Source organism: Pseudorasbora parva, chromosome 20 (assembly GCF_024679245.1).
Source record: "Pseudorasbora parva isolate DD20220531a chromosome 20, ASM2467924v1, whole genome shotgun sequence".
Taxonomy (NCBI): Eukaryota; Metazoa; Chordata; class Actinopteri; order Cypriniformes; family Gobionidae; genus Pseudorasbora; species Pseudorasbora parva.
The window spans coordinates 22,033,869-22,047,512 of record NC_090191.1 but is presented as its reverse complement, the minus strand read 5'-3'; positions in this window follow the sequence as shown (position 1 = coordinate 22,047,512).

Genomic DNA, 13,644 nt, shown 5'->3' with positions numbered 1-13,644 from the left:
GTGGACGCACGGGCCGCGGAGAGGGAACAGGTACCGCCCGCGTGCGTTCGGTAGCACGCCGCTTTTCTCCTTGAGCCGTAATAACGCAGTCCGTTAGATGCCAGACTGATGCTTTATAATGCATGAGATGACTGATAGCGCCTGACACGGTTTGACCATTTGAATTTCTTTTTCTTATTCATTAAACTCTTGCGTTAGCGATAGATATTTATAAATAATTTGTAATAATGCAATAGCAGTATTCGTCGAAATGAGCTGTCTTCCATGTGTTTTATATAAATTACGCGGAAAGAAATAAAACACGCGGGCTAAACATTTTATCCATGAGATATTTCACTAGAAACATGACAGGTCTTGTGATTTGTATAACATAAATGCGATAGGCTATTCTTCATAAAAGAAATTTAAAGCAGATGCTGCTATAGGCTACAGAATTATGATGCGTCTGTGTCGATAATTGCAGCCAATTCCTAAACAAAATATTTGGTCAATCCAGATGTGATTATCTAAAGATAATCATCTAAGCTTTTTTATGTTATTTTTATTGTTATTATTATTATTATTGCTCATTTTGACAAAATTGAAATATTACAGTAAAACATAGATATGGATAAATATTCTGTTGCAGGTTACAGTGGAAACTCATAGGTCTTTGACTCGGTAGCCTTTGAGGCCTTTGAGAACGTCAGAAATCAGAACACATGCAGTGTAATCGCGGTTCGGCTACACTTCCTATTCGAAATACAAGCATAGTGTTTTTCTTCGTGTGATGTGCTGATTGCAGATGACAAGCAGCTGTTTCGGCTAACACGCCCATTTATTGACGGAATGGCTTTCTGTTCTCTTCATGGGGGGGTTTGGAGGGTGGGGTGGGGGGAGAGGTTGGATGATGTGCAACAAAGAGAGGGAGAGTTGCAGAAAAAGAGATAGGACGGTGAAACGGCAGTGACAAGGAAAGAAAGAAAGCAAGAAAGAAAGAAAGAAAGAAAGAAAGAAAGAAAGAAAGAAAGAAAGAAAGAAAGAAAGAAGTGTGTGTGTGGGCATGTGTTTGTGACATATGAGGACACAAATGTGTATATTGACATGGGTATACAAGGAGAGGGTGAAATATGAGGACATTGGCCATGTCCTCACTTTTCAAAATGCGTATAAATCATACAGGATAAGGTTTTTTTTTTTTTTTGAGAAAGTAAAAATGCTGAATGTTTCCTGTGATGGGTAGATTTAGCGCCAGGGGCAGTGTAAGGGGATAGAAAATACGGTTTATACAGTATAAAAACCATTACGCCTATGGAACGTCCCCATATGTCACTGTGTGTGTGGTGTGGTGTGTGTGTGTGTGTGTGTGTGTGTGTGTGTGTGTGTGTGTGTGTGTGTGTGTGTGTGTGTGTGTGTGTGTGTGTGTGAGCCTGTTTATGTGGTTTATGAGGACACAAATTTGTATAACTACATGGGTATTACACTGGTATTACACTATAAATGTGGTTTATGAGGACATATCAAATGTCCTCATAATTCAAACGGCCTTAAAAACATACTAAATGATGTTTTTTTGAGAAAGTAAAAATGCAGAATGTTTCCTGTGATGGGTAGGTTTAGGGGCAGGGGCAGTGTAGGGGGATAGAAAATACGGTTTGTACAGTATAAAAACCATTACGCCTATGCAGAGTCCCTGTAAACCACATAGACCAACATGTGTGTGTGTGTGTGTGTGTGTGTGTGTGTGTGTGTGTGTGTGTGTGTGTGTGTGTGTGTGTGTGTGTGTGTGTGTGTGTGTGTGTGTATTGCTCTCACATTGCGCTGAGGCCAGTAAACTGATCACACCAATATCTGTCTTTGGAGAAGAAATTCAATTAAGGTCGTAAATTAAAGATAATTGACTGAAACGGCACTATAAACTTACAGCAACATCGAGCCAAAACGAGGCTCTTTAAAAAAATGAATTATTCAATGTTTCCAAAGCAAGAAGAAGACCTCAAATGTTATGTATTTGATTTAATAATGGAATTAGGCTGAGGCACATCCAGAAGATAATGATTTGATAATCTGCCTCAGTCTTAAATAAAGTGCTTAGTCAAATAAACAGCACCCTAATATCTATGTAAAAATGTTTTTAATATGCGTCGATGATGAATGCGCATAGATGGAATAAAACAAAAAAAGTCCAATGAAGAAATATTGCACAGATAATTAGAACATATTATAAATATGATAAATACAGATTAACGTCAACGGTGGTTTTAAACATTTTTGAATTAATTACTTCAATCTATTTCTTTTGAGAGCAAATTAATTTTCGAAATCAATTTTCTCTCCTTTCTTATTATCTTTTATCTCTGAATGCATACCATAAATAAGATTGATCTGCAAGGGAAAATACTGACTTATCGACATCATCCATTTCGTAGATATAACAAATATTAGTTCCCTTGTCTCTCTCTCTCTTTGTGTGTGTGTGTGTGTGTGTGTGTGTGTGTGTTAAAATATTGTAAAATGAAAACGCATTTTGCGTTAGGTTTTGAGGAAATGCACAACATTATTTATGAACTGTTTTAAGGTTTGTGTGAAAAGGCAATTTTGTGGCGAGCATATTTTTTTTAACAGACACACACACACACACACACACACACGCCGGCCACACAAACACACTGTTGCCTCTCGCGCCGTGAAAATCAGTGATTAATGTCGCATAGTTGACGTGAACCTCAGCGTGACAGTACAGCTGACAACAGCCAAGTGTAAACCTTGAGTTTGATACTAACACACAGAGCTGTTTATTCCACTAATTTATTTATTTATGCTTTTGGTATTTATAACTCTCTCAGTCTTATCGGCAGATAGAGCAGGGGATTATGATATCACGTTTATAAAGCGATTAATTTCAGCAGCAGAAAGCGGGGTGGTCTGTTTAAACACTTTGAGCCAATGTGTCGCTCAGTTGAGTTGTTTGGACAGCCTCTCAATTTGCGCCTAACCGTATTAATTTATCGCATGTTTATCAGTCGCTATTGATCTTATTCGCGTTATCCACCCGAAGGTTTTATTATTACCATTATTGACCATTATATTGCGTTCAAAACCATCACTATATGGTGAAAACTGCACATTGACAGTTTATTATATAGGCTATAACATATAAAGAAAGAAAGAAAATATAGTATAGAAAAAAGTGAAATATAAAATATTTATACTTTTGGGAGGAGGGAGGAGGGGCATCAAAAATCATCTTTTTTTCAGAATGTAATGTTAAAATTGGTGCATATTGCCTCTCTCTCTCTCTCCCTCACTCTCTCTCACACACACACGCTCTCTCTCTCTCACTCTTTCTCCCTCTCTCTCTCTGTTTTACCATTCTCCAACCGTGTGCTCTCCCTACAACCATAAGCCTGTTTTTTTTGTTCCAGCTGCCTCTTCCTCCCGATTTGATTTGAAAATATTAGGCCAAGGTGGGGAGAATTATAAACGACTGGCGCTTATCTGCTCCGTGCCCAGATCCTGCAGGATCAGAGAGTCTGATTAAGAAAGAAGGCAGAGCCATAATGATGAGGAATAATGAATCCTTATCTCGCGCCTCCAGATTATCTGCCTTTCAGCGCGCCATGTTTTGTTACATGGGATAATTTATTGCATCTAATACATCACAATGAATCTGATGGGGAAAAGTGATGGCCAATGTTGTGAAAGAGGATGCTTTTTTTTCATCCCGGGGCAATGAAATGCCTTTGCGATTTTTAATTGGTAAAAAAAATAAGGGGGTATCTGATAAAAAAATAAATAATAATAAAAAATAAAAAAGCAGAGGTAATCTTGCCTTCTAGTGTTCATATGCCGCACTATAATTAGTGTGTCAGTTTCGACCAGAAATTAACAACAGCGACCTGCCATCAACTGCAAGGCTGGTAGAGGCAGAGATCCTAATTTCGCATGATTTATTTTTCACCAAGAGGAGATAATTAATCATAAACACCAAAAACAGTGCAGTAACGCGGAGATAACGCAATATTTGCATCTAAAAAGATTCGATGGTGCTAATTCTCCTCTACATCATCCCTGCCTCCCCCGCCTATCCAATGAAAACCTCCAAGATCTTTCATTTTCTATGATTAATCTTAGTGAACTATCATTAATCACCGAGCGGGGACGGGTGGTGTGAGGGGTGGGCATGAGTTCGGTTCACCATGCTTGTGGCTTTGGCAGCAAACCGTCTTGTAGATATTGCAGGCTACCTGAGCTTTAACGAAAAGCTGCGATAAAGGATATCATTATGATACCAAAACCTTGATATCAAAATAAGATAAAAGATACAACACTAGATACATCTTGTGGTTGTGGCTTTTCCTATCTACATCTTATCAGCCGTTTGATGACACAGGGAGGCAAATCAAACCGCAACAAAATGAAATAACAACAAAACAATGTAAAAAATGAGGGGGGGGGGGGAATAAATAAATAATCGAATGTATTATTATTATTATTATTATTATTAATAATAATAAAAATAGACCTATTTAAATACGACTGATCTAGACCCATTGGTGTAACATTTTCTGTCTATTGTTTTGCATCTCAGTTTTTCTCATTTCTTCTCACTATATTATAGCACCATACTATGCTTTGTATGTGTCTATATATTATATTTATTTAGTTTTGTGGTTTCCTAGCTTGATTCGTCATTTTCTGCTGCAGAGATTGTATCGCTTTATTTATTTCCCCTATATCCAGCATCTCAGGGCACGTCAGAGAAAGAGAAGAGGGGGCAGAAACGAAAAGAGAGAAAGGATATTAGAAAGGGACATTGGAAAGCGAGATGGGTTTGCAGAAATGGGGGATTTCTCACGCTCCGTTTATATTGTATAGGTCTACGTAATATGCAAATTACACTTCTTCTTTTAGTTAGGCCAAAGCATCTTTTCTTCATTAGGCTATATATATATATATATATATATATATATATATATATATATATATATATATATATATATATATATATATATATATATATATATATTCTTTTTTTCAGAGAACCCAGATATATGGATTTTTCAATTGGTTAATTTAGGCCTTTTGGTGACGAACCAGCATTTATCAAAGCACACCATCATGCAGCCTACAATAATAAGCCATCTTTTATTTGTTGAACTGTTTGTTGGTAAAGATGCGCAGATTGGCAGGAGAGAAGAGAGGGTAACAGAGATGGAGAGAGTGAGATGAGTAGATTAACTAATGAAATGGATGACAGGGGAATTGGACACAAATGCGCGCGTTACATCATTGCCTGCTCTCCAGGGGCGCGCGCACAATGGCATCGCTTTATCTGCACTAAACCTGCTCTAACGAGACGTTTATTAAAAGTGTCCTGACTTACTCCCATGTGAAATGGATTTCTGATTTGCCTTCCCTTTACACATGACATCAAACATGGCCACAATCGCCCCGGTTTCACCTGGAATTTCAGTTTTTTGGGGGTTAATGTAAGCAGTGCAGAGGCCACTCAGGAAGGCTTTTGTCGAAAGGTGTCCGGTATCTTCGCCTTTAACGATTGAATAAATACCAATATTTCTCCTTTTCTCCGTCTCTCTCCTTTTAATGTCGCCTTTACTCGCTTGATGAATTCATTTAAGTATTGTGTGTGTGTGTGTGTGTGTGTGTGTGTGTAGGGGGGGGGGGGGGGGTCTTTAAGCCTCTTACTCAATGGCTATTTGTTGGTATCTTGAGTGTGTGAGAGAAAGCGGAGAATAGGGAGCCTGAGAGAAGAGGAGGCAGACTTGATTTTCATTGCAATCTTTGGAACAAATAGCGAACATTTACCGTTTACACGCCGCCTGGCGACGCGCTGGCGCTGCAGGCTCGAGCGAGCCGGTCTAAGATGACCAGGGAGCCTTTGGAGAGCGCGAGCCCCCGGCTATCGTGTTCTCCAGATCCCCCCGCGCGCGCGCGGATCCGGTTTCAGGCCGGGCTTGTCCGCGTTCTGCTTTGCTGCCGCGCGCCTTTAAATGAGTGTCAAAGAGCCAAATATCAAATAGCAACGGGTCAAGCCAATTTGAAGAACGCCCCCTCCCTCATCTCCACTCTAAACGGTCCAGCTTAGCTCCAGCCGGTGAAATTAGGTTAGACAAACAACGGCTCTTTCTCTTATATTCGTCACAAAAAAACGATATAAATACAATTAAGATTGTGTTGATTTGTTACGTGAATGAAAACGAGGCTGTGATGGACGTATACGAACAGAGTTTAATCGGCCTTAGCTCACGTTTATTTTTCATTTTCACCCAGATAGCACAGGTAACCTGTCTGCTAAATATATGTAAATCTGGAAAGCATCTGCAGTGAAAAAATATCTGATAAACGTTTTAGAAAAAGCAGTATACATAAACATCTTAAAGACGTCTTCTAAATGTCCATGACATAATAGGGTACGTCCCGCAGATGAGTAAACACTCTAAAAAATACATGCAAAAATTATTATATCTAGCAGATGTAAATGATCTAATAGGCGTGATCAAAGCGAGATGTACTTGTGCTATCAGGGCATGCAGTGCATGTTTTTTGTCCACTGTAGTATATATATAAGATCCATTAATGCTGCAGCAAAACTAAGAAATATTGAGCAGGCTGAACTCGTTTTCAATCGCGTCAAATTAAAAATGGCGTCTACCATGAACAAGGTCCAGCCCAGCAGCTCACTCACTACATGGGGTCGCGTTTCATTTCTAATTTTTCACGATAAAACTGATCTGACAAGCTGACATAATACGTTCACAGACAGTGCAGCAACAATGTGCGCCAGTTCGAGCTTCCACCATCATGTCTCAGATTCATCAACAACTTTGATCTCCAATCACTTTACTTGTATTCTAATTTATGCAGTGCAATTAATCTGGGTAATTGAAAAATACCCATTGCCTGTGAGCACTGCGCCGAGCTAAATCCTCTCCGATAACGGATTTTAAAAGCACAACCTCCCCATCTTTATAGGCGCACTAAAGCACCAATTCATTATCGGCCTTAAATAAATATAAAATAGACAGTGGCACCTTTGGCAGTAAATATATGCTGCGTTTCAAAATACAATTTTGTAGTGGGGAAAAAAGGAGCGCGGTTTGTGAGTTGGCTTTTTTGATTGACACCCTGTCCCCAGGATCATGTTTAATCCCTGCTTCACTCCAGCCTTTTCATAACTCATTTCTCCGCGAGAGATGGGGACCCTGATGGTTGCCTGGGAGACGGCGATAGCGCTAAGCCATTTCCATGTCTGCAGCCCATTTGCAACAAAGGTCGTCACAAAGTCATTCCCCGACACAGCGCGCGTTTATGATGACACTTTCCCGTTCTTTTCTCCTCGCCGAGCGCGTGCGAGCGCTCCCCAACATCAGCATCTGATGACGCAACTGCCCTTTCTGATCAAAGGAGATGCATGGCCTCGTGTAGGTGTCTTTATGCTATACTCCCCCCTTCTCGATCACTCCCTCCCTCTCTAATGCGCAAGGAGAAAAATGCCTTTACTTTCAGTCTAAATAGGCCTACTACAGAGAGCGCGGAGCGCGCTACCGTTTTATTTTTGACATTTTTTATCGACAATCTATTCCACCCTTTCAGGAAGAAGAATGCATATTGCATGACTGGGAAGCATGCCGGGAAAACTGAATAGGCTCAAAAGCTGTGCTTCGGTGTCATGCGACAAACCTCGGTGGCATACACTAGCAAGGGAGCAGGGTTTACTTATGGTTTGCGCATAAGATAATTACATTCATTCATTCTTTTATGCATGCTTAAGTGGCTTGCTTGTCTGTTCGCATTGTCATTCATACAGGGAAGATCGGGGCTAGTTGTCACATTGAGAAAGCTAAGGTTATTAACTATTTTGTTCAAAATTAAAATCGGTATTGTGTTTTTTTTTCCTCAAAACTAAAACCTACTAGCCTAGTAGCCTACTAGCTGTTGGGTGAACACAATTAAAGCACACTGCATGCATTCAGCTAACTTAATCCTTTTACTAAAAAGGTTGAGTTGTGCTCAGACCGGGACAAATTATTATTTCACTCTAAAAAAAGGGCTGGGTTAAAAACAACCCAAGTTGGGTTAAAAATGGACAAACCAAGTGATTGGGTTGTTTTAACCCAGCAGTTATTAAATGTTGTGCTGGGCAGTTGTATTTAACCCAATTGTTTAAAAATTACTATAGGGATGGCTTAAAATTAACCCAGAAATTAGACATAATTGGGTCTAATTAACAATAATAATCAAAAGGTCAACATTTATGCAATTCAATAAATGTTTATTGTTTAGCTAATTATACTCTAAAAATGCTGGGTTAAAAACAACCCAAGTTGGGTTGAACATGGACAAACCCAAATTGGGTTGTTTAAACCGATTGAATGGACCCATTCAAACAACCCAATTTCTGGGTTTGTCCATTTTCAACCCAACTTGGGTTGTTTTTAACCCAGCATTTTTTAGAGTGTATTATTAATTAAACTTATTAATAATGTGCATTTATTAAATATATTAATACATGTTGGTTTACAACATAATTTGGATTAATTTTAAGCAAGCAATAGAGTCATTTTTAAACAATAGTTGAGTTAAATAAAACTACCCAGCAGGTTGGGCAAACATTTAACAACTGCTTGGTTAAAAACAACCCAATTGCTGTTTTTCCCCCAACTTGGGTTAACCCAGAATTGTAATAGTGTTGTTTGTCAAAATGATATGATATTTTGTATGTTACCGCCTCCTTTTATTTTCCTGTTGCGTATGTGGGTGTGTGGGTGTGTGTGTGTGTGTGTGTGTGTGTGTGTGTGTCTGGTAAACCCTACATTGTGAGGACAAAATGTCTCAAAGGTGGCAATATCTAAAGGCCTTGTCCTTGCACTCTTAAAATGGTGGGTTAAAAACAACCCAAGTTGGGTCGAAAATGGACAAACCCAGAAATTGGGTTGTTTGAACAGGTCCATTCACTGGGTTCAAACAACCCAATTTCTGGGTTTGTCCATTTTCAACCCAACTAGGGGTTGTTTTTAACCCAGCATTTTTTTAGAGTATGTAGGGACATTTTTGGTCCCTATGAGGAAAACAGTGTATAAATCATACTAAGGGATGTTTTTTGAAAATGTAAAACTGCAGAAAGTTTTCTGTAATGGGGTTTAGGGGTTGGGTTAGTGTAAGGGGATATAATATACAGTTTGTACAGTATAGAAATCATTATGGAAAATCCCCATAAAACATGACAACACAAAATCGTGTGTGTGTGCGTGTGTGTGCACTTCCTTTTCCTTGCTTTTTTAAAAAACAAGCTGTTAAACAGGAGGTTCCTCTTGTGACAATTTACCCTATAGGCCCATACTGTGACCATTCAAAAGATAAACGTGAGTTACTGTAGGCCCTAGGTGAAACGTTCAAAAACTTTGTTACTGTCTAAAATGCATAGAGGAATTGACTGAATAAACCGTGAGAAATAATCATTGGGATAAAATGTGTGACAACTAGCCCCGGCCTCCATTCACATGTGGATATTTGCCACATCACGGTCGGCTATGCCAGTTGCACAGCCAACCATGATATGGCAAATCCACCTGTTCATACATTTTTCTTGGAATGTTCATAGAAAATAGCTTGTTAAACAGTTTTGTGGCGACAGATGATGACGCCTCACACCCATTTGAGAAGTGCACTAAGAATCCCCCCCTCCCGGAATCGTTTTGTTTATTCTTTCTCTTCTTTCCTCATCAGAGGGAGAAAGTTTATAATAAATGTCGTAAGGGCAGAACGCGATGCGAGTTGTGGAAGGCAGATAGAGCGTTCATTAGTGCCTTTGGTGAAATAATTACCTATCTCCGCGCTGCACCTTCACGCTGGAAGTTCGCGTGACGCCCACCAGGCTGATTATGTTAAATCCACGCGCGCGCGCGCCAGTATTCAGGCTATTGATCAGGCTATTCAAACATCACGCGCGCACCCTCTTTAATTGCACAAGGAGCTTCGGGCTGAGAAGAAACTCGAAATAAATAAATATTCTAATTAAAATGTATTCGAATTTCCTCTGCGTTGGTGTCATATCACGTCCTTAATTGCTTTTGAAGCTTGTCGTTTCAAAACAATTGATAAAGAAATGCGCTACCTTTGCGTAAAAGGAAGATAAGCTCCGAGAGTAGCTTACAGTGCCTCCGATAAATCACAATTTCACTCTCACAAAAAGTATGCAGTAAACACATACAAAAGAAAAACTCTTTCTGAATTCAAAAAGGGAAATAGGCCGTTAACCTTAAAAGGTCTGTTCACAATCTTACAGATCGCAAGGGTAAATATGCCTTTATAATCCAATAGCTATAAATGCATTAATTTTATAAGAGGGGTTTGATGACCATGTTGATGCGCCATACATGGACAAATATGAAATGAAAGGAACTTTGATGCGCAATCCCGTGATGCGCCTATCTGTGATACTCCAACACATCCTTTTTCATTGTCCTGATGTTAAATGTTTCTTCAAACGGACTGATAAAATCCTTTTAGCATTGTGTCTTAATGGCATTGATGGTCTGCTGCATGCTTCAATAAAAGCAAATGAGATTACAGGGTCAACTGATGTGGAATAGCCAATGTTTAACCTTAAAGACCCACCAAACTGCAGTGTCTTGTATTATAAAGTTTACCAACAGGGGTCGCCGTGATATGATTTTATCTTCATCATAATCATCGTAAGCTATATTAGTCTTTGTAGTAAGCTATTCATAGTAACTATTTTTGTTTTGTTTGTTGTTTTGTGTTTGCATGTGTTATTTTAAAGTCTGTAAAACTTTCTGTCCTGTTCCACGTGCAGACTGCATGCGTCAATTTGCGTAGATATTTTACTTGCAAATATACAGTTTACGCATGTTCGCGTCTAAATTTATCCAATGAAAGGATAACGTGTTAGGGACCACGTAGGACATGCTAGGGAAACAATCAATCTTTTTAGTTTGCTTAATTTCTTTATGATAATGTAATTTATAGACTCGCAGCCAGTGTTAGTTCTCAAAGGCTATACGTTATAACTCAAACATAAAACCATACAGTTTTTTTCAGAAGAGATATAACCAACATGGCTAACTGAAGGCCTTTTTTTTGTTTTGGAAAACACAGTTATGTTAAAGTGGGTCAAAGATGCTCATTAAGATTTTTGCAGTATGGACGTTTTTGTCTCTTTTATAAACTTATCTCAGAAAGCTAAAGATATAATGGAACAAAAATATATTAATAAAGCACAGACAAGTAAGTACCATCTCATTACAAATACATTACAGAACTTGTAAACGTCTAACCAGTTGCTGTTTGCTCTAATTTTATTTTAAGATTATGATTACACATCTGTGTATATGGTGTATTAATCAATCTGCCATGAAATGCTTTGTTTTCTCTCTTCTCACCTTTAGAGGAAACTTGTGTCTCTCCTCTGACCTCTTCGTGTGACCTCTGACCGCTGTGGAAGCTGTGAGTGACGTTTATCTTCTAATCTGCAAAATCACTCAGAAGAGCCTTCACATTGTATAAAATGTGAATGTAATTAAAGTGCTTGATGAACGGCTTGATGAATTGTTTTCCTTGACCATCCAAAATGACCTGATACAAGGATATCATCGTCTACATGATATGAGGGCTTATTTTAACTAAATAGTCAAAAACGACCATAAAAAGCTTGTTGCTCTCTCTCTCTCTCTCTCTCTCTCTCTCTATATATATATATATATATAGAGAGAGAGAGAGAGAGAGAGAGAGAGAGAGAGAGAGAGAGAGAGAGAGAGAGAGAGAGAGAGAGAGAGCAACAAGCTTTTTATGGTCGTTTCATGGATTTTCATGACCTCATGAAACTTCATTTATTCACTAAAAATCACTTTGACACCAGTTCTTAAAAGTCAATGACAAAATGGCTTATAAAAGTGAAGCTGTTAATAGTACACATACCACATAGATTTATATTTTGTTTTCAAATTGATTTATATAAATTGTATTATATGCATAACATATAATATATATATATATATATATATATATATATATATATATATATATATATATATATATATATATATATATATATATATATATATATATATATATACATATATAGTTATATGTCAAATATTTTTGACAAGGGCCAAACTGTGATGGCTAGATGACTGAGGTCAGAGCATCTCCAAATCTGTGGCTATTGTGAGGTGTTCCCGGTCTGCAGTTGTCACTATCTATCAAAAGTGGTCAAAGGCGACCAAGATGCTCTCTGATGCACGTGGGGAGCGAAGGCTGGCCGGTGTGGTCTGAACAAACAGACTAGCTACTGTACCTCAAATTGTTTAAGAAGTTAATGCTGGTTCTGATAGAAAGGTGTCAGAATACAAAGTGCATCGCAGTTTGTTGAGTATGGGGCTGCATAGCCGCAGGTCAGTCAGGGTGCCCATGCTGACCCCTGTCCACTGCCGAAAGCCCCAACAGTGGGCCCGTGAGCATTAGAACTGGACCATCCCAGCAATGGAAGAAGGTGGTCTGATGAATCATGTTTTCTTTTACATCACGTGGATGGCTGGTTGCGTCTGCGTTGCTGACCTGGGGAACACATGGCACTAGGATGCACTATGGGAAGAAGGTAGCTGGAGTGGGTATGATGCTTTGGGAAACCTTGGGTCCTGCCATCCATGTGGATGTTACTTCGACATGTACTACCTACTTAGCACTGTAGCAGACCATGGACACTCTTTCATGTAAATGGCATTCCCTTGTGGCTGTGGCCTCTTTCAGCAGGATAATGTGCCCTGCCACAAAGTAAAACTGGTACAGGAATGGTTTGAGGAGCAAAACGAGATTGAGGTGTTGATTTGGCCTCCAAATTCCCCAGATCTTAACTTAATCGAGCATCTGTGGGATGTGCTGAAAAAACAAGTCTGATCCATGGAGTCCCCACCTCGCAACCGTGTAGTTCTTTCCCCGTTAAGCTCACTCTCGTATACCTTTGTATGTTTGTCCAATATTCAAATACTGTTCTTGCTTCGGATTAAAGTTTGTAATGTTGTGATGTACCTCGTAGCTGATTGGCTTATTTCATTGCTTATAATGCCTTAAACACTTACGTGAAATCCCTATGGGAGAAATTAATACTTCTGGAACGAAAAGGTGTTGAAAAAGAGGGTACTCATCCTGCAGTGTATGAATGGTATATTTATTTTGTGTGAAGATATCATCAGAGAAGAGATGTTGTTGCAAGAGGGAGGGGAAGTTATTTTGATTAAAGGTGCACTATGCAACTTTCCGTCCACTGGAGGGCGCCTATTCAAAACAAAGGTGTAGTTTGATGACGCAAAGCTTGAGCGCAGCATCTTGGGACATGTGGTCTTTACCTCACATCCAGTGGAAAATAGGACTCGGGCAGAAATCACGTTCATACATGCGGTTATTAACGTTACTGTAGTGTAAAGCAGAGCAGGGCCGAGTTTTGTGGAGCTGAGCTGGGCCGCCGGAGCGATTGTTATACAAATACCCGCCTTGCGAACACCGGGATTTTAATTATGACGGGACGGAACACATTCGCCGGGCGCCTGCACTGATCTGCTCTTCTGGTTATGATTATGAGGTAATGCAGCTCTGTTTATCATATTAGATACAGTTAAGTGTGTT